Source organism: Protopterus annectens, chromosome 1.part0, assembly GCF_019279795.1.
Source record: "Protopterus annectens isolate FY-2018-M chromosome 1.part0, PAN1.0, whole genome shotgun sequence".
Taxonomy (NCBI): domain Eukaryota; kingdom Metazoa; phylum Chordata; order Ceratodontiformes; family Protopteridae; genus Protopterus; species Protopterus annectens.
Genome location: NC_056725.1, coordinates 905,018,043 through 905,045,226, shown reverse-complemented (window position 1 = coordinate 905,045,226; position 27,184 = coordinate 905,018,043). Strand labels below are relative to the sequence as shown.

Genomic DNA, 27,184 nt, shown 5'->3' with positions numbered 1-27,184 from the left:
TGATTAGTTTTTGATGTATTTATCAGCATATTAGTCTCCTGTGCCCAAATGGTCAATTTAGTCAAGTTCTTTTACAGGCATGCCCTGTCTGTAACACATGTAATCAATTTACACAATTTCAGGTCATCTGCATATAGACTGTGAAACACCTTAGATGAAAAAGTTAGGTCTGAAAGATACAATCTAAACAAGTAAGGGCCTAGGACAGAGCCCTCTTTGAAACCCTAACTGTAACCAAGAATTTCACCTGTCCAGTTGCTGTATAATATTTGCCATGCCCTATGTTATCAAGAGTACATCTATACCTAGTTGATTTATTTTATCAGTCAGTGTTTTGTGTATGACCCTGTCAAATGCTGAAGTTAAATCTGTATAAATTACATCACAGTACAATTTTTAATTCATAGCTGTTATTGTATTGTTATAGAACATCATGTTATCAGTGATAATAGATCTATTTTCAACATATGCATTCTGATATATGATTTCAAGTCCCAAGCTATCCAATGTTTGTTTGTGTCTTTCGGCTTTTCCCGGTTAGGGGTCGCCACAGCATAACTCCGGTCCGCTAATAATTGGCAGTTGATTTTTATATACCGGCTTGCCAAGCCTGACGCACAACCTTCAACGAAGGTACACCCATTCACGCATATCTCCACGCAGAAGACGCTCTAACTAAGAATCGAACCGGAGAGCATCTTACTGTGAGGCGACAATGCTACCGCAGCACCACCACCACGCTGACAGTAAATTATCTAATATTACCTTATCCTTTATTTTTCCACAACAAGAAAGTAATCTTAAGGGTTTATAAGACTTTGGGTTTGTCCTACTCCCCTTTAACTAAAGTCTGCATTAGACATATGACTGGACTCTAATTGGCATATATGTGAATATAGGTTATATGAAGACTTAAAAAAAATGTTAACATTATCTTTCTGTGTATAAAGCACGTATGGCTTTTCTAAGGAAAATCCAGTGCATATAGGTATAGAACAGATGTAATACAGTATATGCTCCAAAATTAACTACAGAAGTATCAAATCAACTAACAAAACTCAAAATACACCCAATGCAAGTTGGTTATATGCAATACAGTTAATTAATTGCATAACTGCATTATAAACATCACATTATCAGCACTGTAGTACAAGGGGCATTATGTGTGAAGAATATCGTTATATTTTTCATTAAAGTGTAGAAGGACATTTGGGTTCTTATTTTTCCTCTGACTTCAGATATGTGCATTTCATATATTGTTACATACCTTTCAGAGCTGTCACTGTCTAATTTCATGCCAGAACATAGATGGCAGACAGCACAGAACAGGTCAAATGCTACAAAAAGTACTGAAAGCTGAAAAATACATTGCACTGCACACAAAAATGGCAGACTAAAATGTTTAACAGCTTTTAAAGTTGTTAGTTCATCAAAGACACTCCTTTTCTGACCACTCTCTGTGCGGCTGTGCTAAAACACTTTCTGCTCTTAAACTTTTTTTTTTCTGTAACTTGTAGTACAGCCAAAGTATGATCTGGTTTCTATCTCCTGCTGCAAGTATTCTGCAGAGGGATGTCAAGATTCGCCTACTGAGCTTTGCTGTGCTCTCAGGGTGAATTTCATGACATTCATGTCTCTAACACATATAATCCTCTATGTTAAATATTGTTATAATTCCAGCTGTGAAGACACCCACCTCTTTTGTCAGAGTATTAGAATGCAGCCTGCAATATTAGCGAGATAAGCCTAATGTATTTTTTATTGCATTCCATTATTAGGGTCAGTATAAACAAATAAAGTGGCCCTGCTTTTTGTCATGGTTGCCATGACATCTGCTCTTAAAAGACATGTTTTACTCATATAAAGCTCAGTGATGCTTTAGGACTAATTAGTCTCCAGGTAGCAAACAAGCAGCACCTGTGCCAATGCCAGTGAATTCAGAACAATCTCACTGAGAACATTAGGTCTACAAGCTTTAACAAAGCCATGCAAAGAATGCAAATTCCGTCTCCATCAGAGATGGAGAAATTGCAATGTGGCAATATATATATATATATATATATATATATATATATATATATATATATATATATATATATATATATATATATGTATATATATATATGTGTGTGTGTGTGTGTGTGTGTGTGTAGTGTTTGTGGGGTCTATGTCAGAACAATGAAAAATCAAAAAATCGAACGCTTACATGAGCGAATAATCAAGAACTCGAAATCGCTATTGTGGGGGCTGCGCCCCCCACTCACATGAGCAAATAATCAGGAACTCAAAATCACTATTGTGGGGGCTGCGCCCCCCCCACTAAATATATGTTCCTACTTCGAGATCGCACTACAGTGAGGAAAGGGCAAATATTCCGATCTTCACTGTACTGCGATCCAAAAAACTAAATATCGAATTCCTGATTTTTCGCTCATGTGAGCACTCGATATTTTAAATTTTCGTCATTGTAAAGTAGACCTGTGTGTGTGTGTGTGTGTGTGTGTGTGTGTGTGTGTGTGTGTGTGTGTGTGTGTGTGTATTCATTTATATATAGTAAGCTAAGGAATATATATCCATGGAAAACTTTGAAAATACAATGCCAATTCATTTACAGGTTAAAACAGGCTAAAATCAGTATACAGTTATAGTCAGGACTCTTAATACACTTTACTGTAAGCATGCAATATAAGTTTATCAGTTTTATAAGAAAGTGAAATTGTAAATTGGTAAATATTTTGAATGTGATTTTATACATTACCACTTTATATTTTATCATTTTTTGGACTTTGAAGTTCTTATTTTTGCTTTTCAATAAGTAACAACAGCAAAGAATAGACAGCATGGAAACCTAAAATAACTTTCAGTTTGACTTATGTTCTGGATGATCTATATACCGTGGTTCTGAAATATGTAACCCAGTTAAGGCTGAGATGCAGAATGTGTGACAATGCAAGTGTTTATACTTAGGTTCATAGGTAAGTACTAGGTTATCTGCCCAAGGGCATTTATAAGCCTAGCCAGAATGTGTTGGCTTTTGCTACCTCCTTAGATTAGATCCCTGTGCCTCTGTCCAGCAGAGCCATTAGTTCCCTGCGCCACTGTCCAGCAGAGCCACTGCAGTGATCCCTGGGGTAAATGTTCTGTTTCCCATCCACCCATCAAGGTGCACGTTCAGAGCACTATGTTGTTGTACTATTTGTTCATTCTCTCTTGCTGTGTGAATTAGCACTGTCCTTCTCTGAGACCACTAAATGCTAGTCTGCTGGAAGGGTCTTTCTGCAATACTGCTCTTTCCTCCTTCAGTGCCTTTATATGTTAAACTATTGTTAATGTATCCATCATACTCTGTACTGTGAAAAGACAAATTAGAATCGGTGACTATACTGCTATGCTTATAACAAAATTGAGTAGCATTTCCTCTTTAATTTATAGTAGTCAGACTTAGAACGAGGACACATTTGCTTTATTATCTGTAAATGAACATGTCCCCACCAAAACCTTGACTCTGTGTGGCCTGGCTTTCAGTGTTGCACCAGCCAGACTTCCTTGTCAAAAACTGATACATTCCCTGAAATAAGTTTCTGCCCTCAGGAGAATACCATAGTGTCTCTCATTATTGGCTCATATGAAGGGATACAGAGACAGGGCACTGACAGAGTCAGGGACAGCAGAAATCAGCAGGACCAGGGCTGTGACATGGAGATGAGGGTGCAAAGGAATGGGTCTGCTGAGGAGTATAAATATTGTGTTGAAAAAAATTAGGTAAAAAGGGTAGACTAGAGTTGGCACAAGGACAGAAGATTTGAAATGGAAGGTAAGGATAGTAAAACAACATACAAAGCTACACATATATATATATATATATATATATATATATATATATATATATATATATATATATATATATACATTTAAAGAAATGATGAATATTGAAAACAAGAGAAGGCCAAGTTAAAAAATATTCCAGTTTAAAAAAAAAAAAAAAACTATTTTGCTTATTACAGATTCCATGGAGAAGGGCAAGGCTGAATAGATTTGCTGAGATGATAACCTGTATTGAGTATTGACTTGTTTCCTTTATCAATAAGTAAAACATGAAGGGCAACATCAGTTGTTTATTAAGTTAAATAAAAGTGTGGCAAAAGTTAAATTCACATATCTACCACAGGAGTGGAAAAGAAGATGTGGAATTCACAGATATGCCACAGAGCTGAAAATAATATAAAACCTGCATAATATCTTAAATAATGCAATTCTGCAGAGTTAGACAGATTAATCAGACAGGGATACACTTCACGTATCCTATTGCAGCAGAATTGTGATAAAACCAGAAACAGTAAATCAACAGATTTTAACAAAAGCTTGGTTAAAAACTTCAAGAAAGACCCAATAAAACTAGAGTCTTCAATGTGTAGTACCTTAAAACCCCTGTAGTGGAGGTCTATGGGATATATGCAAATGACCCCTTAAGGGCATACCAGTATTTCAGCTATTTAGATTCTGAATGTCTGTGTCTTTTTTAACTCTTTACTGGTGAGTTAAGGCCAATAAAGCCAGACCCCACTAGTTGAAGACGTGCCATGTTATGTCCATTTTCTGAGCCCATCTGTGCAGCATAAGTGGATTTTTTGGCCATACTTTGTAAACACAGAGCTTATAAACATGCCTGAAGTCCATAAACATTCGGTTGACTGCAAAATATCCTAAATGTATGTTCTTAAAGTATCTTTTGCATGTATCACATTGGTCTCCAAGTTTAACCTCTAACTTTGCCAGGTCTGTATGCACATGAACACAAACCAGTGCACAACCTACAGATACATTGTGTAGTCTGAATCTTCTGTCTGTGTGTATATGTTTCTTTAATTGTCTCTATTAAGTAGTATAAGTTCTGAATCTCTCTCTCCCTAGAAAAGGCAGACACTATCATTGTAAACTACCACTGGAAAGGCCTTTTTGTGATCTGCCATATACATTTATGGAGGTCACCTGTTTCCCAAGAATATTGATTTCACAGAAACTAATTTGATCAAGATTCATAGCATATATCATAGAACAATAGGTTATCCAAGCTAAAGTAGGCAGACTGGAATTAAAACAGAGGAAACGTGAATAGCTCATATATCAAATCAACTGTATAAATGATATGAGCCTAGGAGAGTTCGTTAATTTTAAATGGATGAGCAAAAGCTGTACATAATATGTGGAGAAAAAGGCAAAGAGAAGTATTTCCACTTCTTTATTTAAGAGGGTCACAGCTTAAAGAATCTGTTTACCATATGAACAGTCATGATAAAGTACAAATTGCAGATACAAGCATTCTCTTAATATTCACAGGCAACTTAAAACTTCTGCAGGAAAAAAATAATTAACATTCACTTTGATTAGTAAAGTAAGTTAAGAATAAAATTCACTAGTGATTTTGATCTAGGTAACAGGACAGACTTTTCAACCCAGCACCATTTGTTTGCCAACACTTTTCTGCATTCCTTTCTATGACAGATTTGTGACCAAGCAAGCTACCATTTACTCATTGGAACTGAAGCTTGAATTTGCACTGTTGCTCACTGCTTAGAACTCCTTTACCAAATAGAACATTCATATACAAACTCCACAATTACCATTGAATCACTGTAGCACCTTTGTCATACCTCTCAAGAGCCAGGTGTACCGCTTGTATGTATTGCACTTTTTTCATGGCTTCTTGCATTGGCTAGGAAAATAATTACCTTCCATGATCCAGCAGAGTCATTAACATGTAAGACAATGATAGCAAAATGAATAAAAAGGCTGTCAATTTTCATTTACGAATTTTGAAGACTAATGGTCTAGATTAATAACATGGGAGTTTGAGGGTTTTTTTGTTTGTTTTGATTTGTTCTTCTGTGAATGAGTGTTCATATTCAATCACACACAAACTCATTCATTAATAAAGGTGTACAGAAACTCACATATCCATATGCTGTGGATCAGAATAAAAATTACTAGGGGATTTTTTGTTGGGGTGTTGTAAGAGAAGACAGACGAAGATGAAGTAATGCAGACCTCTTCATGTTTTGCATTTAATGGCTGAATGATGCTTCAATGAATAAACTAAAAAACATTGATCAATTTAAATTTACCTAGTATACATCACTGGAGAATATAGAGTTTTAGATAACCAGTTATCTAATGCCTGTTTAAATATTGATAAGTCATTTGCCAGTTTTACATGTCTAGGTAATTAATTCTACATCCTTCCTGCCCTAATATGATAAAAATATCTCTTTAACTTTGAAATGGAAATAGGAATTCTTGCATTTAAATTTTTATTCCTTGTATCAATATCATGATCAATAAATTTAATTTGTAATGTGTCAGCCAATGATTTGTCCTTAAGGCATCTATATATCATGAAAGTGTCACCTCTTCGGAACTAGTAAGCCAAATATACAAATTGTTCTTTATAGGATAAGTTTTGACAGCCATCTGTTTGTCTGATAAAGGTTTTCTGAATCCATTCCAACTTCTTCAGTTGCAAAACATATAAGGCACATAAAGGACCCCCATACTTAATAATATGTCTTATATCTGTTATACATATTTTAATAACACTGACTATCTCTGCTTGAGAAACATTAAATGACATTGCTCATAAGACCATACTATTTCCCAGTAATGTTTATTACATTAGTTCAAAGTTAAGATTTGTATCTACCATGATGCCTAGATCTCACATTACCTCAGAAGAGACACAAATCTGATTGTCCAGGGCATAAGGATACTGATTATTATTATTATGCCCAAAATGTAGAATAGTGTATTTTCCATTGTTAAATCTCATACATTTGATTGTTATCCATTCTTATAGGACTGCAACAGATACCAATCAGTAATATTAGTTATTGCATTTCCTATGTTAATATTGCTGGTGAATGTACTTAAACATACAGAGTTAGATTTTTGGGCATTCTGACATCACTAGACTAAATAAAAGTGACACCACAACTGAACCCCGAGGCACTCCCCTGGCCATCAGTCTACATTTTGAACGGGAATGTTCAATTCTCACATTATAAGTTCTACCCAGCAGCCATTTGGATACCTATTTAACTACATTGCCAGAGTTATCAGTTCTTATTAAAGTCCTTATAACTGTTTCATGGGGGACTGAGTCAAAAGCCTTAGCCAGATCCAAAAAACACAAGACCAGTGGCTAATGCTTTATCCAATGAGCTAACAATCTGCTCATAAAAACTTATCAAATTAGTGACACGTGATCTCCCTGAAAGAAATCTATGTCGATATGTATCAAAGTCAAAGTCCAGAGCTTGCTTATAGGAAAACTACAGTGTCCTCTCAAAGCATTTACCTCAAATATGCAAGTCAAACTAATAGATTGATAGTTCTCTACCATATATCATGGTTTTCTTTTCAAAATGGGAACTATTATAGTTTTCTTCTACAGTTCAGGAGCAAATGCTTCCTTGAATGACACATAAGTTAAACTTTGAATCAACTTTCTGGATATTCTTTTTAAGAAATATCCATTAAGACTATCAGATCCTGCTTCTGAATTTTGATTTATTGTAGATAAGGTTTGCTATTCCATTTCCTCATTCATATCGGGACAGGTATGTCTAACTAGTATTGGTAAATCATTTCCCAAGAGATCCAGACAACACCCAAAAAGTAAGTTCCTCTAGTTGCCCCCTTCACTATTTGAGTATAACCATTTTTCAGACTTTCAGTTATCAAATACTCTAATGCCTTTGATGATGTAGCTGGAGCTACTCACACTACATTAGGAGCATTTAGGTCCCCAGCAATTAAATCTACCTTATCCAGAACACTCTTCCTAATAAGATTTAGAAGTTGCTCATCATTTCCCTTTGAAATACTAAGAGACTGGTAAAATATTACTATATCCGTTTTAGTTCCACTGACATCAGTACTCACTTTGAGAAGTTTGGAGAACATATCATTAAATGTTGTGACAAAATTGTACTTACTGTTTACATACACAGACACCCAGTCTCCCCTCCTATCAATTCTAAAATTGTGATGGCCATAGAAAATGATTTGTTTGTTACTGCAACTGAACTACATTTCTGTAATCAGTAACACATCATCTTTACAGGCCTCTAAATCTTCTACTTTATCATTTAAACTTCAAGCATTTAACAGAAAGCATTTCAAGTTTGCCTTATTATTATCAATGACTTAGATCTAGAAAAAATTAATTAATTTAGTCAACTGAGTACAAATGATTCTATTGCCTAAATTACTTAAGTGCAACTTGTGCGTACTAAAGAACTTGATTTTTTTCAACAAACAATTCCCAAAGATAGATTACTTGAACAGAATTATGTAAAGATTTACATCTTATTCAGTTTGTGAAAGACCATGTTTGTCATCTAACTGAAAATGTGGAATTGAAAGAAGATCACTGAAAACTAATTTAAATTTGAAATGTTTATCAGATCAGTAATGTAGTTTACAACTAATTGGAATGCATCATCATTATTTCTTCCTACTTCGTTACATTCTTACACAACAATTACAAGATCATATCTTGCGCCTTTTGTAAATAAGCATTTGACACTACTTACTCTAGCCCACTCAACCCCACACAGTTTAAAATGCCTAACACACAAAGATGTGAAAATGCATCACCGTGAGAAGCATCTGCTTATGGGGTGAGTATTTATCATAATGCACACTCAAAACAAGTGAACTCCCCAGACTGACTGCAGTTTCAAATTCATGTTGCTTACCAAATAGTTGTTTCAAAAACAGTTATAGAACAGACCCCATTTAGCTCTTGTGTCCTTGAAAGGATATTCAAGTGGGCGGCACAGTGGTGCAGCGGTTAACATTGTCGCCTCACAGCAAGAGGTTCTCTGGTTCGATTCTCGGCTGGGGTGCCTTCTGTGTGGAGTTTGCATGTTCTCCCTGTGTTCGTGTGGGTTTCCTCTGGGTACTCCGGTTTCCTCCCACATTTCCAAAGACATGCATCTGGAGCATTTCTCCCCAGGTCTCCGCTGAAAATAGGCTCTGTGGAACCTAGTCAGACTTTCCCGGTCAACAAATGTTAAATAAATAAAAATAATAAATAAATAAAAAGTGAAAAAGTAATAAAACAGCAGTCCTGGAACCAAATGCAGCTCTAACAATGTCATTTTAGCAAACACTCATGTCTGCTGGTAGGGTGAACTATTTGTTATAATCACACTAAAACAAGTGAACACCCACCCATGACTTACTAAAGCTTCAGTACTTGCTGCTTACCAAATAGTTGATGTTATGTTGTCCTATCTCACCTTCATTCATTGCTGGTTGGGTTCACTTGACCTTATACAAAAACTCGAGAGCTTCCACCGGCTCATGGCTATAACCTATCCCATGATGCTCAGGGAAGATTACCCAGATCTCGTTTGCCACTAAACAAGATCGAGGGCTTCCATGCAGGCTCTAGGCTAAGTGGAAAGTTTTCTGTTTATCTCAAGTGATTCTATAACAATTTTATAATGTATTGTAGTTTTTCTAACTTTAGAGTAGTGTGATAGTATTTTGAGAGTGTTCGTTGTTGTTGTGCTGTTTTTGTTGGCCGTCATCTACCGCTAGGCCCGTCTCTTTTTTCTTCCTATCCCGGTCACAAACTCATTTCATTTAGAGAGTTTTGGGTCAGTGTTACTATTATTATTATTTCCTTTCTCGTTGAATAGTCCATTTGAGTTAGAGGGCTTCCTTTGGCCCGTTTGACTTAGAGGGCTTCCACTCCCTTCCTTTTCCTTTTTTCTGTGTAGGAGTTAGTCATTTTAGTTAGGGACTTCTCCTCTTGTTATTGTGCTGAATAATTTAGATTTTTTTGGCTGTGTTTGTTAACTTTATATATTTATATATACAAAAAAGAAGTTGTTGTCTTTTTCCTTGTGTTTTCCTAGTTAGCATTCTGGCTCGGTTGTTAACTGCTGCTGAGAATGTCTAAGGATACCAGGGAAGCAAAACCTTTAGGTTTTAAGAAATGTGACAAGTGCAACCAGAAAATGTCTCTGACAGATGGACACACTGTGTGTATTGTTTGGGTGGTGTCCACCTTCAAAAGTTGTTCTTCCTTCTACCATGCCTTTATTTCAAGAGTCTTAATGGAAAGAAGGAATAAATTAATAGTTAGGGGGCTTGTTAAAGACACCTTTCACTGAGGCTCTAGAAGGGAATCAGAGTTCCTCAAAAAACACTCAACAGTCCCCATCTTCCAGATCTGAGAACTCCACAAAAAGGTCATCCTCTACTGTTCTACTATCGGAGCCTGCAAAGAAGCATGCCAAGGAGTCACCTGCAGACCCGAAGGCTTTCAGGCCCAAGAAATCTCCCTATTTGGCTCCTATTGTGATCTTGGAGCCAACAGACTTCCAGTTTTAGAGCCGGTCCCCAGTTCTGGAACCAGTTTCCCCAGTACTGCATTCTCCTTTGCTGCCTAGTGAGGTCCCCGACTCCATCCTCTCGATCCTCCAGGAGGCTTTCGAACAATGACATGGAGCGGGTGGTCAAGAGGCTTTTATAGACACCAGCGCTGGCCAAGAATTTGTCAACTCTGACCCAGAGGGATTTGGGGGCTGACCAACATCACTTTCCTTTCATCGATTCCTCCCCTGACCCATTATGCAGCTTTGGAACCAGAGTGTTTGGATCCGATTGTAGAGGAACCGTCGGTACTGAGACCTGCCCCAGGATCTTCAGGCCCGGCCACCACTCCACCCTCCTCGGTTCCATTGGAAGTTGAGGGGTCTAGGAGCTGACACTCTCCTGTCAGGTCCAGGAAGGAGAGACAGGCTGGGCAGTTGTCCGACCCAAGTCTACTTCTCAGGGCTTTGGTGCGGGTGAGCTTGGCACCTACATTGGCCTCGTAGCCCATCAACTTGGTTTGGGGGGGGTTTCTAGTTCCTCAGAGCCAGGAACCTCCTTGGAGCATGGCCAAGGGGCTTTTGAGGTGATGAGGAGAGTGCTGTCACCTCAGACTGCTCCACTGTCAGGTCCAAGTACTCTTACCCCCAAAGCGACAGTGTCCACCTCGGTGCCTTTGTTCCATCCCAGGTGTGGAGACATGATGCCCCAGGATGCCCCATTGGGTGAAGCGGTCTCTTCCAAAACCTCACCAGAGTGCTCCTCTGAGAAGGTCCCTTGGAAGATGTTATGCAAGAGGAAGCATCTAGACTCCTCTGAGGAGTCCATCACTTCAGACATGGATCTCGATGATTCAGAAGGGTCCCCATGGTTACCCTCTGAGGATGTCTCCTTAGCAGATACCCTAGAAATCCTTAAACAGAGAAGTCCATCAATCCTCCTGAGGATGAGTCTGTGTATCTGAAGGCATTCGGGTCTCAGCCTTCCACCTCTTGGGTGTCTCCGCCTTTCGACCAAATTATGAATGTAGTCAGTCGGAAGCATGGGGCTCTCCAGACTCAGTAGACTCTGTTCCAAGGAGGCCAAATAAATTCATCACCATGTCTTCAGATAAGGAGTTTCTTAGTTAAGGTGTTCCAGTAGATATTATGGTGGTGGCGGCAGCCACCAAGAAGGAGTTGTCAGAGACATCCTCATCTGTCCATCCACCGAATAAAGAGTCTTGAATGATGAACAGATATGGAAAGTGTATACCTTCTTCAGCATCCTTTGCCCTTCAGTCACTGAACTACCTGACCCATTTCACTAGGCTTCAAAGGGATCTCCTAAAGGAGCTTGGAGATACCCTCCAGGGTTTTGTAGCTGTAGAGATCTCAGATAAGGTCTCCTCCCAGCTGTCTTCCCTAAACTCTGTGGTTAACTCCTCCATGTGATTTATTTCCTACATGGCCGGTGGAGCAAGTAGGGCAGTGAGTACAGGAATTTCCTTAAGGAGACATTCCTGGATACAGTTATGCAATTTTGTAGAACCCTTCAAGTCTTCCTTTACTAACACCCCTCTTGATGGCTCATCTTTGTTCAGGCCAAAAGTGAAAGAGACCCTAACCAGGTGCTAACAGGAGGGAAAAACTCTATCTGCCTTTGGAGTCTGTTTCTCCCTGCCTACCAGACCTTATCCTAAAGGTCAGAAGGGGGGAAAATGTGGTTTTGTAAGTTCCAAAGAGCTTTCCCCAGATGCACATGGTGATTCTTCTCCCAGGGGCAGAGGGGGAAGTAACAATGGAAGATGCCGACCACATGGCAGAGTGGGTCCACAGAATCAGGGTGACAGGGATTCCTTCCTTGGTAAACCCTTTCAGTGCTCCTGAGAGGAGGCCTATCTGTCCATCTCTGGAGGCAGTCAGGAGTTGCTTGTCATTGTACCCAAACACCTGGCTAGAAATAACAAGAGACAAATGGGTACAAATGATCATATCCAGAGGTTACTACATACCCTTTTCCTCTCCCCCATTAGAAACAAAATGAGTCCCAGATGCACCACACAGTCAAAGGGAACACGCAACTTTAGAGGTATAAAAGTTGCTGGAAAAAAGAGTCATCCAAACTTACTCAAGGTTCGTTTTAGTTTAAAAAATGACAGGGGACTGGAGGCCCATTTTGGCCCTCAGCAGACTGAACAAGTCTGTCAAGAAGTCAAAGTTCCAGATGGTAACAGTGCAGTTGATACTCCCTCTTCTGGGGAAAGACAATTGGGTGTGCTCTATAGAGCTCCAGGATGCATACTACGACATAAAAATGGACAGGCAATCCAGGAGACATTTACACTTTAGGCTGGGAGCCAATCACTACCAGTTTCGAGCTCTGACCTTTGGTCTCACTACAGCCCCCAGAGTGTTCAACAAATGCATGGCAGTAGTTATGGCTCACTTGAGGCATCTAGGATTCTGGGTGTTTCTGTACTTAGACGATTGGCTCCTAACCATCACCACCAAGCATCTACTAACAAGAGCGAGGCACACTACCATTCACCTTTTCTCTCAGCTGGACATCACAATAAACTTCGAAAAATCTACCTTGTTGCCATCACAGCATATCGTATTTATTGGGGCAGACTTAAACACAAGACAGATATTAGCCAAACTTCCGCCCGAGAGGATTCAAACCTTGCATCATCTAATCAAGAACCTCTTATCCAAGAAGAAAGTACAGGCAAAGCTTGTTTTGAAAGTTCTGGGTACTATGGTGGCAGCAATAACTTTGGTACCTTTAGCTCATCTGCACATGAGGATTCTTCAATGATTACTTTTCTCTCAGTGGTCCATGCAGGAACTACCCATGTCTCACAAAGTGATTATAACAGAGTCTTGCAAGAAAGATCTGCATTGGTGGCTTCGTTCCACTCAAATGACCTTAGGCTGACCAATCGTTTTTTCCGCAACCAGTAGCCACAATGACTATGGATGCATCCCAGATAGGGTGGGGAGCATTATTTGGGGAAGACTGTCCAAGGTGTTTGGAAGGATCATGAGAACCGCTTGCATATTAATGTTCTAGAGATGAGAGTGGTGCTTTTGGCGTTGCAGGCATTCCAGGACTCCCTTCCACTAGGAACAATTGCAATTCAGACAGACAACATGTCAGTAGTGTGGTACATAAACAAAAAAGAACCAAATCCTACGCCCTATGTTGAGAGGCCCAGAGAGTACGGCAATGGGCAGTCTCTTCCTAATGCTTTCTGACAGCAATGCACATCCTGAGGAAGTCCAACATGATAGCGGACAAATTCAGCAGAGCTATTCTGATGCCCAACGAGTAGTCCCTAAAACTGGAAGTTGTGGAAGAGATTTTTCACAAGTGGGGTTAGCCTTGCTGTGACTTCTTTGCCACATCCATGAACACAAAATGCAGCAACTACTTTGCCCTGATTTCCCCCCCTCCGGGGGAGTCACCAAGGGATGCACTTGTACAATTTTGGCCCTCATGTCTCCTTTACACCTTTCCCCCTTTATCCTTGATACCAAAAGTCCTTCAGAATGCCAGCACGTTGAGAAGCAGAGTAATACTCATTGTACCATACTGGCTTCATCAGATTTGGTTCCCCTTTCTATGGCCCCATCTCCAGAAGGAGTTGTGGATTCTGGACCCAGTTCCAGATCTCCTGACCCATCCATCAGGGTTGTTCCATCCATCAATTCAAACCCTCAAATTGACAGCTTGGCTGCTCCAGTTCCACAAATAGTCAGTCTTGCTGATATTTCCCCTGCAGTGAAACATATATTGATTTAATCTCATTAGGCTTCAACCAGAACATTATATTCTAGCAAATGGAAAAGATTTTCCTGTTGGGCTTGCAACAACCATATTGATCCCTTTACGGCCCCCAATACAGCTGTGTTAAACTTTCTGGCTAAGCTTTTCAGTAAAGACCCAGTGGCAGCTACTATTCGGGTTCAATTAGCTGCTATATTGAACTATCATATCAGGGAAATGGGACTAAAAATCATGTCCCACAGACTTTGTAAGGCATTCTTGAAAGGTACTTTCTTACTAAGACCTCCAGTAAAGGAACCTCCAGCACCAATGAACCTAAATTTTGTTCTATCTATGTTGATTCTTCCTCCCTTTGAACCCACATCTTGTGACATAAAGTTTTTGTCATGGAAGACAGGCCTATTAGTGGACATCACGTCTGCTAGATGAGTGTCTGAACTTCAAGCTTTGTCAATATGCCCCCCTTGCATGACTTTTCAGAAAGATAGAGTTTTCTTATGAACCAACCCCTCATTCCTACCAAAAGTGTGTTCAGAAGCTAATTTAAATGAATCCATTGACTTACCCATCTTTTTCCCAAACTATGGCAACAAGGCAGAGTATAAGTTACACCAGTTAGATGTACATAGACAGTTACATTTCTACCTGCATAGAACAAAATATTTCAGAAAATCGGACCAGTTATTTGTATCTTTTTCAGACAAAAAGAAAGGAGCCCCAATAATAAAAGTCACACTTTCTAAATGGCTTACAGACTGTATAACCTATATATATATATATATATATATATATATATATATATATATATATATATATATATATATATATATATATATATATAGAGCTCAGAACAGAGAACTTCCAGGAAAAGTGAAAGGCTATTCCACAAGGGCTATATCTACCTCATATGCCTTTCAGGCGAGGCTACACATAGGTAAAGCCTCATACCTTTATCACTCATTACAAAGTCAATTTGGCCTTTAGGAACAAGGCCTCTTTTGGATCTACTGTTCTGAAGAGCTTTCTCCTTTGAGCCACCCAAGAAAGAAGGTGCTAGTGATGTTGTCCCAATCAGCAATGAATGAATGCGAGATAGGACAACATAACATTAAAAAGTTATGTACTCACCATAACATTCCATGTTTGTTGTCCATCTTGCCTTCATTCTTGTGTTCCACCCTCCTTCCCCCACCTTTGCTCCTCGAGGCTCGAGTGGTTCTTATGAAAATTGGATACTACATCTCTGAATCTCTTCTTAGTCTCTTTCTTGGGATATGGTTACATGCTTATATATAATAACTATTGTATCTGCAAACAAGATCTGAGTAATCGTCCCTGAGCATCATGAGATAGGTATAGCCAAGTGCCGGTGGAAGCTCTCAAGTTTTTGATAAGGCCAAGTTGGAACCGATCTCAGTTCCGAACCCAACCAGTGATGAATGAAGGCGAGATGGATAACAAACATGGAACGTTATGGTGAGTACATAACTTCTTATTTTAAAAACAGTTGAAAAACAGTCATCAGTTATATCTTGTGTCCTTAAAGTGACATTTAACAGAAGAGGTAATAAAACAATAGTCCAGGAAACAAATGCAGCTCTGACAAGAACAGCCCCCAGTTATCTCTTGTGTCCTTAAAAGAACATTCAAAAGAAAAGTTAATAAAATAGCAGGCCAGGAAACAAATGCAGCTCTAATAGTGCCCTTTTAGCAAACGAGGCATATGGTGGGATATTTATTTGTTTCCTTGGGTCTTTTACAGTAAAACCGAAATGTTCTGGTCTGATTCAGCTACTGCACTAAAACGGCTTGCAACATGTCCTGAAGCTGTGTGTCCTCAGAGCTGATTATAATTAACCAATTAACAATTTTAATTATAAGTAACAGTGTTTAGGGAGTGAAGCATTCTGTATGGGGGTTTGGGGTACTTGCCCCTACATAAAAAAATGTTTATTTTTGAGTCCATTTGTTGAATCAGATATCAGTGGTCTGCATTTGATGAAGGTGGAACTGATAAAACATACTTTTATCTGTGGTGATCACCACCTTCACTGTTCTGTTCACCTGCTTATTAATAGGTTCATTGGTGTGCACTAGGCTAATGGCCCTAGAACCTTTACACGCCTAGCCCATAGATGTGCCCTGGGATCGTGCCGCCTGATGTTAGTTCCCAGTGCCTCCATCAAATAGAGCCACTGTAGTGATCCCCGGGGTGAACTTTCTATTATCCATCCTCTCATCAAGATTTCTCTTGAAGAGGGACAGCGAGGTGTTCTGCTTGACATGTATGGGAAGTCTATTCCATAGCATCGTCAGTCTCTGGGTGAGGAATCTGTCCCTCCAGCATGTTCTGTTGATTGTGGTAATGAGGTTGAGGTCTCTGGAGTGTGTGGTGTGGAGGGATTGGGATTTCTTTAGATGTAGCATTTCTAACAGAACTAGGTCAGGCATGGCTTTGTAAGTCAAGCAGAGATCACCTCTAAGTAGGTGATATGAGACAGAGAATAGCTGGAGTCTTTTGAGCCTGTCCATGTAGGACATGTGTTTAATGCCTAGTATCCTCCTTGTGAGGCACTTCTGTGGCCTCTCTAGCTGTTGCAGGCGTCTAGTGAGGTACATGCCAAATGGGGCATTATATTCGATGATTGGTCTAATGAGGGAAGAGTAGAGAGAGACGATGTCCTCTTTCTTCCTGGATGCAAAACCCTTGGTAATGAGATGTGCCACATAGAAGGACTTTCTGACCATAGTGGCAATGTGGTGGTCGAAGGAGAGATTGCTGTCAATCTGCATCCTAGATCTCTTATAATGCCTTCAGTGTTCAGTGGGCTCCCATTAATGTGGTAATTAGTGGGAGCTGAGTTTTTACCAAAGGGGATCACAACACATTTTTTGGCATTAAGCTTAAGGCCATAGTTTCGACACCAGTCATTGGTTTCAGTGAGGCCTTTCTGTAGGATGTCTGCATCACTTGGGGAGTTAATAATGGCTCCCAGCTTGCAGTCATCTGCAAACCTGGGTCAGCCAGAGTTCATTTGTGTTGGCCTGGACTTCTGAGAAGTAGATGCCGAACAGGAGATGTCCCAGGACCGATCCCTGTGGGACTCCACTCATGACTTGTCAGCAGTCTGATTTGGAGTCTGCTACTTTCACACTGTGTGTTCTATATGTGAGCCAATTTGCAAGCCACCTAGTGATATAGGGGTTGATGCCTAGTTTGGTGAGTTTATCAATAATTCCCGAGTGAGAAATGGTATCAAAGGCCTTGGCCAGATCGAGGTAAGCTGTATGCACTGCCTTACCTTCATCCACAGCCCTGGTGACTGACTCAAAGAAGTCAACCAGGTTGAGCAGGCATGATCTCCCTTTCACAAAGCCAAATTGCATGGGGTCTAGAATTTGGAGATTTCATGTATCTTTGTTAATCAGGTCCATGATGATGCTCTCCATAGCTTTACATATCAGACTTGTCAGGCTAATGGGGTGATAATTCCTAGGGTCTGTAGTCTCTCCCCCTTTATGGAGAGGGATGACTGTAGCAGTCCGCCATTTGGTAGGGACAAAGCCTGAGGCAAAGCTGTGACTGAACAGGGCACACCAATGTGGTGCTAGTTCACTTTGTAGTTCATATAGAACACAGCCAGGGATATTTTTGAGTCCCATGGAAGCTGTATTCTTAGCCTTGGACAGTGCAGCTTTAACCTGTGCTGTAGTAATGCTGGGTGCCTGGCATTCTTCCAGTATTGTGAGTGGTCCTTTGTGGGGGGGGGGGATGGGTAAAGTTGACACTGAAACTGTTCGCCAGTATGTTGGCAATATCTCAACAGCAAAAAGGAGAGAGCACCACAGCTAGAGCAGGTCTATGCCATACAAACAAATGGCAATATCTGTTGGCTCAGTATAGGAGGTACCATTGTGCAGTAACTCAGAGCAAATCTGGGTATTGCCGTGGAGGTAGCAGTGAGTCAGAAGATGAGCCATGGCTGCTGGTAGGCACTGATGTTCCCTTGTACAGGGTGACTGTAAGGGCAGACGTGAGTGTTAGTACCCAGGCTGAAAGTGAGGCACCACTGTCAGAAGATGTCAGAATTCATGTGGAAGGAGAGCTGGGAAAAGTCACAAAGATAGAGTTTAGACAGGCTCAGCTCTCAGATTGTGCATTACAAGGCCCGAGGGAGATAGCTAGGCAGGTGCTTGATTCTCAAGGAAAAGGGGAATCTGAATATTGGAACAGAGGGTTACTGTTTATAGAGTGGACCCCTGAGGGAGGGCTAGAAGTTGAGGTAATACAGCAGTTGGTAGTGCGCAGAGCCTACCATCTGGCACTTTTAGCCAAGACATTCTTTTTTGCAGGTCATATGGGCATACAGTGTACCAAGAGATGTATTATGCAGAACTTTTATTGGCCTGGGATTTCCAGGGATGTAATAGGGTACTGCAGGACCTGTGAGCAGTGCCAAAAAGTAGGCAAGGCAGGAGACAAGGTCAAAGCTCCTTTGATGCCTTTGCCTGTGATTGAGGAGCCATTTCAGAGGGTGGCTATGGATAATGTGTGGCCTCTGAGTACCCCAAGTTCTACAGGGAAGAAGTATATCTTAGTGGTAGTAGATTGTACTGCTAAATAACCTGAGACCATAGCTCTGTCCTCCATTGAGGCAGAGAAGGTGGCAGATGCTTTGCTAGAGATTTTCAGCAGGGTAGATTTCCTGAGAGAAATACTGACTGACAGAGGTGCCAATGTCATGTCAGACCTTCTGGCTTGTCTGTGGGAGCACTGTGGGGTGAAGTACCTAAAGACAACCCCCTATCATCCCAGACTAATGGTCTTGTGGAGAGGTTAAACTGCACACCAAAGACCATGCTATGGGTATTTGCAGACCAGTTTAAGAGAGAAAGAGTGAGACAGATAGTTGTCCCATCTGTTGTTTGCTTACAAAAGGGTACCCCAAGAATCCACAGGTATTTCACTCTTTGAATTGCTGTATGGGCATAGGGTGAGGGGACCTTTAGATTTGATTAGTGATGAGTGAGAGGGTGAGTTTGAATCCCACAAGGAGTCTGTTGCAGCATGCATCCTACACCTCAGGACAGGACTTAGGGAGCTCATGGGTTTGGCCGAGGAGAACCTGGCAGGATCCCAACAGCAGGAAAATGTCTGGTATAACAGGACTGCTCAAGCCAGAGAGTATGCTGTGGGAGAAAAGGTGATGATGCTCATTTCTGTCAGACACAGTGTGCTGCAGGCAGCTTGAGAGGGACCCTTCAAAGTGGTAAGGAAGGTCAGTGATGTTAACTACATGGTATAACTGCTAGGCAGGAGGCAGGGGCACAAATTGTACCATGTTAACATGATGAAACCTTATCATGATAAGTAGGTTCTTGTGGTGAGTACTTGCAGTGGATGGCAGGAGGAGTTTGAGGGGGATCTGGTGGCTGAATTCCTCAGTGAAGTTCAGACTGACACCTCAGTGGAAGGGGTAGCAATGTCCCAGCAGCTATCTCATACCCAGGTTCGAGACATTCAAGCAATTTTACAGGAGTTTGAGGACATTTTCACTGGGAAAGCATTGTGTACCCACCTGGTGTAGCATGATGTGGATATAGGGCCCCAAAGACCTATCAAGCAGGCCCCCCTTACAGGGTGCCTGAGTGAGTCAAACAGATTCCAAGGGAGGAGATACAGGAGATGTTGGAACCAGGTGTAATCCAGGAGTCCAGCAGTCCCTGGGCCTCACCAGTGGTGCTGGTGCTAAAGAAGGATGGCAGCACCAGATTATCTGTGAACTACAGAAGACTAAATAGTCACACAGAGTCAGATGCCTACCCCATGCCTAGGACAGATGAAGCCCTAGAGCAACTGGGTGGGGCTAAGTATCTGACCACTGTTGATCTGACCACTATTGATCTGACCAAGGGCTACTGGCTGGTGCCCTTGACTCCCAATGCTAGAGAGAGAGATCAACCCTTGTGACTCTTTTCAGCTTGTATGAGTTCATGTAGATGCCCTTTGGAATGTAAAATGCCCCAGCAACTTTCCAGAGGCTGGTAAATCATATCCTAGCAGGAGTAGGAAATTATGCCCTTGCTTACTAGGATGATATTGCCATCTACAGCCATTCCTGGCAAGAGCCCCTTCAGCATGTCACTGAGGTACTGGGTAGATTGCAAAGGGCAGGGTTGACCATTAAGCCTAGTAAGTGTCAGGTGGGTATGGCAGAGGTCTCCTACCTGGGACATAGAGTGGAGAGTGGTAAGATCAGCCCAGAACCTGCCAAATTGGAAACTGTTCAGGTATGGCCTGCCCCTGTCACCAAAAAGTAGGTGAGGGTATTCTTAGGGGCAGTGGGCTACTATAGAAAGTTTGCCCTCGATTATAGTGCAATAGCTACTCCCCTCACAGACCTGCCCAGGAGAAACAGGTCAGATAAGGTAGTGTGGACCTCAGCATGTGAGCAGGCATTCCAGAAGCTTAAAGGAGCTTTGGGAGGACCCCCTGTGTTAGCCAGTCCAGATTACAGCAAATAATTTGTTGTGCAGGTTCATGCTCCATATCATGGAGTGGCACTGTACTTAAGTTTCCTCAGAAGGAGAAGGGCATTTAGTGGTATATCTCAGTCATAGAGTCTAACCCAGGGAGGAATTTTATGCAGCTGTAGAAAAGGAATGTCTAGCCATAGTATGGGCACTGCAGGAACTTCAGCCTTATCTGTATGGGAAGAAATTCACTGTAGTTACAGACCACAATCCCTCAAAATGGCTACATAGAGCCAGCCAGCAAAATGCCAAGTTATTAAGGTGGATCTTAGGATTGCAGGAATATGACATAATAGTACAACACTGTAGTGGGGTCAGCAATGCAAATGCAGATGGGCTCTCAAGACAAGGAATGGGGTAGCATATTCCCAGATAGGTTTATTGCTTGCCCTGCATGCTCTTATGGGAAACTGTGCTTGATGCAGATAGTTCTGCATCTGGAAATACTGAGTGTATCCATTTGTATGCCAAGGGCACATCCGTCTCCAGTGTCAGTGGTGAGGATTCAGGATCTTTGATTACTGGCCCAGCATGGGGACGTCACAGTGACACTTACCCTTCATATTGTGGAAAGGGAAACATGTCCACATTCCCTTCTGCTTTGGTCCATTGGTCTGTGGTGTGGTATATTAAAGTGGGGGGAGTATGTTTTAATACCCTCTTTAAAAAAACAATGGTATATGCCAAGAAGTGGGCCACAAGCTGGAATAGCTCTCTTTCATCACATCTGTTCATATCCTTGAGGAAGCAAATGTGCCAGATGACACCCTTAGCAGCATCTTTAGCTCTTGTCTGGAGTTGACAGTAAGGAATGCCTGCTTGATAAGGATGTTTCGTGGAACATCAAGACTATTAACCTGCTTGCCTAACGAGAATATAGCATTCTTCCTCAGTTTCCCGCACAGCAAAGGGAGTATAGTTGATACCAGACATATTCTCTCTTCCATGCTGGAGAAGATTCCTGCATGCCTTTTTTATCTCTTGAAGTGAAAGTCCAAATTGCATCACCCCTTAAGAGCATGTTTTCAGGCTTTCAGGCTAGAAGAACCGATCCTCCTTGTCTGCAGTGAGTACCAGCTTCAGCTCCAGGTGTGGATGTTACTTCATATCTTTCCTGTTGCTGAAGTTTCTAGCACAATAGTTCATTAAAACAACTAAATTGTTTTTCATTCAAGAGATTTTCTCTGCCATAGTGAAACGATTAAAACAGACATGTTGCATAGTTGCATAGTTCTGTCATTTTTGAGTACCACAACAGACAGAAATGTTGTTGGGAATGTCTTGTCATAGACTTCCTTAATGGGGTTATGCATATTTACCCAGCACTGAATAACCCTTTATCTCCCTAAGATTTGAACTTTGCAATTGACAAAATTATCTATTCCACATGTGATCTAAATGGTTTCACATATCATAAGATCATGTTTTGTAAGATGCTATCCCTGGTGACCATTACATCTTCTTTTAGAATTTCACAGCTGCAGGCCCATATTTTTATGTAACATATGTTACCTTTCCAAAGATCAAATGTCCATTACAGCTGTGCTATGTCACCTATCAAAAATAGTCAAAGAATTCTGTTTAGTAGCAGAATTCAGGGGGGAAGGGCTTCTTTATACCTTTGATGAACACTGCCATCCCAGATTCTACCCAAGAAGGTTGTACACCTTAGGAAAACAGACTTGTTCATTTCAGTAGTTCCTCATAACGTGAGTTTATCTGTGGGTAAGCAAACCCAGTCAGAGTGAATTGCTAAGTGCACTGTCTTTATTATTAGGTACTTCTTCAGCCTTTAAGTAATACCATCAAGAGTACTACAAAAAGAACATGACTGTTTCCATTGCTTGATTAAAGAATAGCCATTTTTAGAATATGTTTGCCATAGCGACTTGGTCATTGGTTCATAGTTTTGCCAAGCATTATCACTTTGATCATGGTTCTAGGAGACAGGAATTCTTTGGCATCTAAGGACTTTAGAGTTTGGCATTTGCAGCTCTTTCCATCCCCCAGGGAGGCTTAATTTGTACTACTTTGGATTCTTTCCAACAGTTACCCACTGCAATAAGCCTTTCAATGTCAGATGTAACAAATCTTTTGAACTATTATCAGTTGATCTCTGACAACCTTTTATACAATATATGCTGATTGCCTTCACACCATTTCCTTCTGCTTGACAAATTCTTCATCCTGAATCTCTGGAGAGATTTTCCAGCAATTTGGGCATGTATAGGTGTCATCATATATGTATATACTATATGTTAAATTTCAGTGATATGACTGGCTGACATTATTCTTAATGTATGTGTGAGCCAGAGAAAATTCAAAAGATATTAATATGTAACAATGCAATGGTGCTAAGTTCCTGCACTGTCCTCTCTTTTATATGATTGCCCCCCAAAAAAGTATTAAGTAAAAGTCGGTAATAAACATTCATCAACTCATTATCTTGGGTTAGCAGAAAATCTGAATATGAGTATACTAGTCTGAGTCCACACATCACATTTAACTGCCTGTACCATTCAGCTGACATTCACTGAGCATGAAATAGTAGATATTAATTGTACTGACTTGGCCTGACACATTGTTTAAAAAAATCAGAATTTGCTAGACACATATTAGCTTCTGTGCTGACTACTTGTATGATTTATTTCAAGTTGTTAAACCATCAGTACAGGACAAGTTGAAAAGAATGATCAACACTTTGCAGCATGCCTGAGAGTTGACAAATGTCGATCTGTATGGCAGGTACTAAGTAACATAAAACAAGGAAATGTTTTACACTTATCTGTAATGAGAGGTACAGATAAACAGGAGGAATGTGAAAAGAGTGTGTGTGTGTGTGTGTGTGTGTGTGTGTGTGTGTGTGTGTGTGTGTGTGTGTGTGTGTGTGTGTGTGTGTGTAAGAGAGAGTGAGAGAGAGAATTAAAGAAAAATGTAGAGGAGAAAGCAGCAGGACAAAGCGTAATAAGAATGTAAGATGAAATGGTATATATTAACATGAATAATTTATGAGATTTAGCACTATATTAATTAATGAACCTTATATTTGAATGAGACTTTAACTTTCCCTTTGTGAAGTCCTAACATAGAATATTAATTTGTTTCTCATGTCAGGCTTTTATCTTCAAAGATAATTTTATTTTCAAAAATAAGTCTAATGTTTTTATCTTCAAAGATAAGACCAATGTTAAGCCAGCTCAGTAGAGTGGAGGGATTAAACTCTGAGCATGACCCAGGTAACACTTGATTGATTAGCATCTGGGACACTGGAAAAGCTGGTGGTGGGGGGGAGTGTGGAGACTATGCTTGTTCACTTCTCTTGGAGGGGGACATGCCGAAATATGGGGTGTTAACTTCAATTTAGACTCCTCAGTTGAGAACAAAGACTACATAAAGGAACATGTCATGTATGGTGGTGGGGACCAAGGCCTATGAGAATCTCTCTCATGGAGGCTGGTGACCTACTTTGCAATGGCCCATTGTACACTCACTCCTTGCACCATAATGGACATGCACAGGATGAATGGCCCAAAAAACACCAACAACCATTGAGCTTCAAAGTCCAAAGAGGCAACATTCCCCCCTTTCTCTCACCTCCTTCCAGGTTTATTGACCCAGATGTCTGACCTATAAGTATTAGGGGAAGTCTGCAGTGTAGGTCAGGCATGCAGAGTGATTGAGGGACCAGCTGCAGTTAAATTGGAAGGTAGGCTAATGAAAGATGATGTTTTTCTATGAGGAAACTACCTCTGGCAAAATATACTCATGTTAAAGAAAGTCACAGGTGAAATTGCCTGATAATGATTTCCTTGATGCAAAATAAAGAATCAATTAATTAAGTAATGTGCTTAAAATCAGTGTTTTGTTGAACATGTTAAGAGTGGTCACGTTTGTTTTCATTTCATTAGGTTAAGTAAGGGCAGCTGAATGTACAGGATAAAAATAGAAACAAGCTGCTATGATGCTGAATATAAGACCATTTAAAAGAACTTGAGTACCCTGCTGGCTGGAAGCAGAAGAAATTTTATTCAAACTATTACTTCAGAAAATTTGACAGCACTAGATTTAAAATATTTTACTAAATGCAGATCTCTCAGAGACACACTGTTAATTTATATTGTTTTGTTATCTGGGCATTTAAACACTAATATTACGGAAAACAGAAACCATATGTGCAACTACATTACATTTTATCATGGGAAACATGAATCTTTTTAGAAAACAGTGTTATCAATTTTGGATAAAACTTCAAAAGCAAGTAGGGAAAAATTAAGATAATATTGATCTCAGCAGGTTGGATTCATTTAAAGGTATGAATTTAAAAACAGCTTTTATTAATGATACTTTTTGAGATAGTATATTTAATGTATTAAGGCTAAAGTATAAATAAGCTGGTGGTTATTATGTGACATTTAGAATGGAACTAGAAGGAGTAGAAATAAATTACAGAGCAGTGATAGTTTGATCTTATTTGGTTTAGAATGCATTTACTAGCCATATTTTTGGAAGCATAATCTCCAAACATTTGAGTTGTGAAATTAGATGTGGCTAAAAGAATTCAACAAATTCTCCAAATATTTTTACTGACCAAAATTTGTCTGAACTCCGGTAGGGCTTCTCAATCCCACCTTATGGAAAGATGTGCAGACCTCAAACTAAGTGTAACCAACTTTAAGGTCATAGCAGCTTGGAGTAGGTTATGTGGAAACATGGGGGTGGTGGTTTGCATTTGTCAGTAAGAATTGTTATACAGGATTTGGAGTCTTTTTGTAAGCATATGTGATGTTTTTACACACCATGCTTCTTCAAAATTGTGAAGAGTAATCATAGTTTGTAACATATCCTAGACAGAATGAAAAGACAAAAAAATACCATCTTATTATATTGGTGAGCATTCTGAGCCTATACAATTTCTAGAAACCGAGCAAGCACAAAAACAGCTTATCATTTTCTCTGTTTACTTAACTGATTCTGTGTCAGGATTTAAAATGTTAAGGCAGAGGTAATATCAACTTCTCTTTCCATAAGGAAAAGAAACAGAATATAACAAAAGAGAACAGAAAATGTAAATTCAGGAAAGGAACAGAAAATGCATAAAGGAAATTGCCAATTGGCTTTCCACCTAAACACATACAAGTCAATTAGGAGTTCATTCAATATGACCATTATAATTGCATTTGGTGTGGTATTGAAAGCCTTGTGAGGTTGAGGTACACTGTATAGAAAGCTTGCTCAGAGTCAGTAGCCTGATTAACCATCTCAAAGAAATTTGAAGATTCATTAGACAGGATCTGCCTTTAACAAAGCCAGAATGCAGGGGGTTGAGTCTAAAAACACTTTTGATACCATAGTTATTCAGGCCCATTATGATATATTCCATAGCTTTGCTTATAAGACTTGTTAGGCTAATGGCTGTGCAATTTCCAGGGTGTGAGTTTGGGCTATGCTTGTGGAGTGGCTTTACAACAGCTGTGTGCCATTCCTGTGGGACAAATACAGTTGATAGACTTAGGTTGAAGAGTCTGAGGAGTGAGTCCACCAATGCCAGCTTAGTGCTATTAATTAGACAACCTGGTATGTTATCAGGTCCTATGAATGAGGTATTCTTCATTTAGAGTACTTTCAGTACTCTCCTGTGATGATTTGGTGACATGATTCCATCAGAGCTAGGTGGATTTGGAATAAGTATGTCTGCAATGAAGTTGGCACTAAATGTATTAGCCGGTTTGCTCTGTCCACTGGATCTGAATAGTTGGTATCATTGTGAATAAGCTTGGAGCAGTGTTGGATGTTATTTCTTATTTTTTTGTCACAACTAAAGAAGGATTTGTGGTTGTCTTTGGCTTTCATGACTAGACTAAGTTTATGGGATGCTTTATTTTTTCTTAGATCCCTTTTCCAGACTCTTATCTAGCTGTTTGCTGTTCTCCTTAGCTTAGTAGTTGTTTATTCTGCTATATAGTTTTCAGAGTTTTATTTTCCCTTTTATTACATAGTGTATTAATACGAGAGGTACACGATGCAGGTTTGCTTTTAAAATTCCCCCATTGGCTTGGATTTAGTGGGAACTGCCAATATGATGCATTTGTCCAGGTATGAGTAGAACTTTTCCATGTAACTCTTAGAATTACTGACATTTTGATTAATAAACTCTAATTTAAAGACATCATTATAGAATTTTAGAAGGGGTTCAGGTGCCTAGGTAGTGAGACATTTCCCTGTGGTACATTTGGTTGCGGGCACATGGCTGAAGTGACATCAACCTGCAGAGAAATACTGCTGTTTGCAAATTCCCTGTGTGCAGACAGAAGCACACATTGCCATGCCCACAGCTTTAATAGCCAACTGCATGGGGGGCAGAAGAAGTAATGAGTGTTGTGCTCAGTGTATAGTGCATGCTTATGCAGCTACAACATGTAGAACTGTGCTACAGCATGGAGGAAATCCTGCAGGCTACTGTAGTCACATTTATGCACCAGTATGTGTTTTAGGT

General features: G+C 40.1%; 1 protein-coding gene across 3 annotated transcripts in view; it reads left to right on the top strand.

Annotated features, from left to right (window-relative positions):
* The window catches only part of COL12A1 (collagen type XII alpha 1 chain), a 589,904-nt gene that overhangs the window by 61,942 nt on the left and 500,778 nt on the right, over positions 1 to 27,184 (top strand). The gene's annotated exons all lie outside the window — the stretch shown is intronic.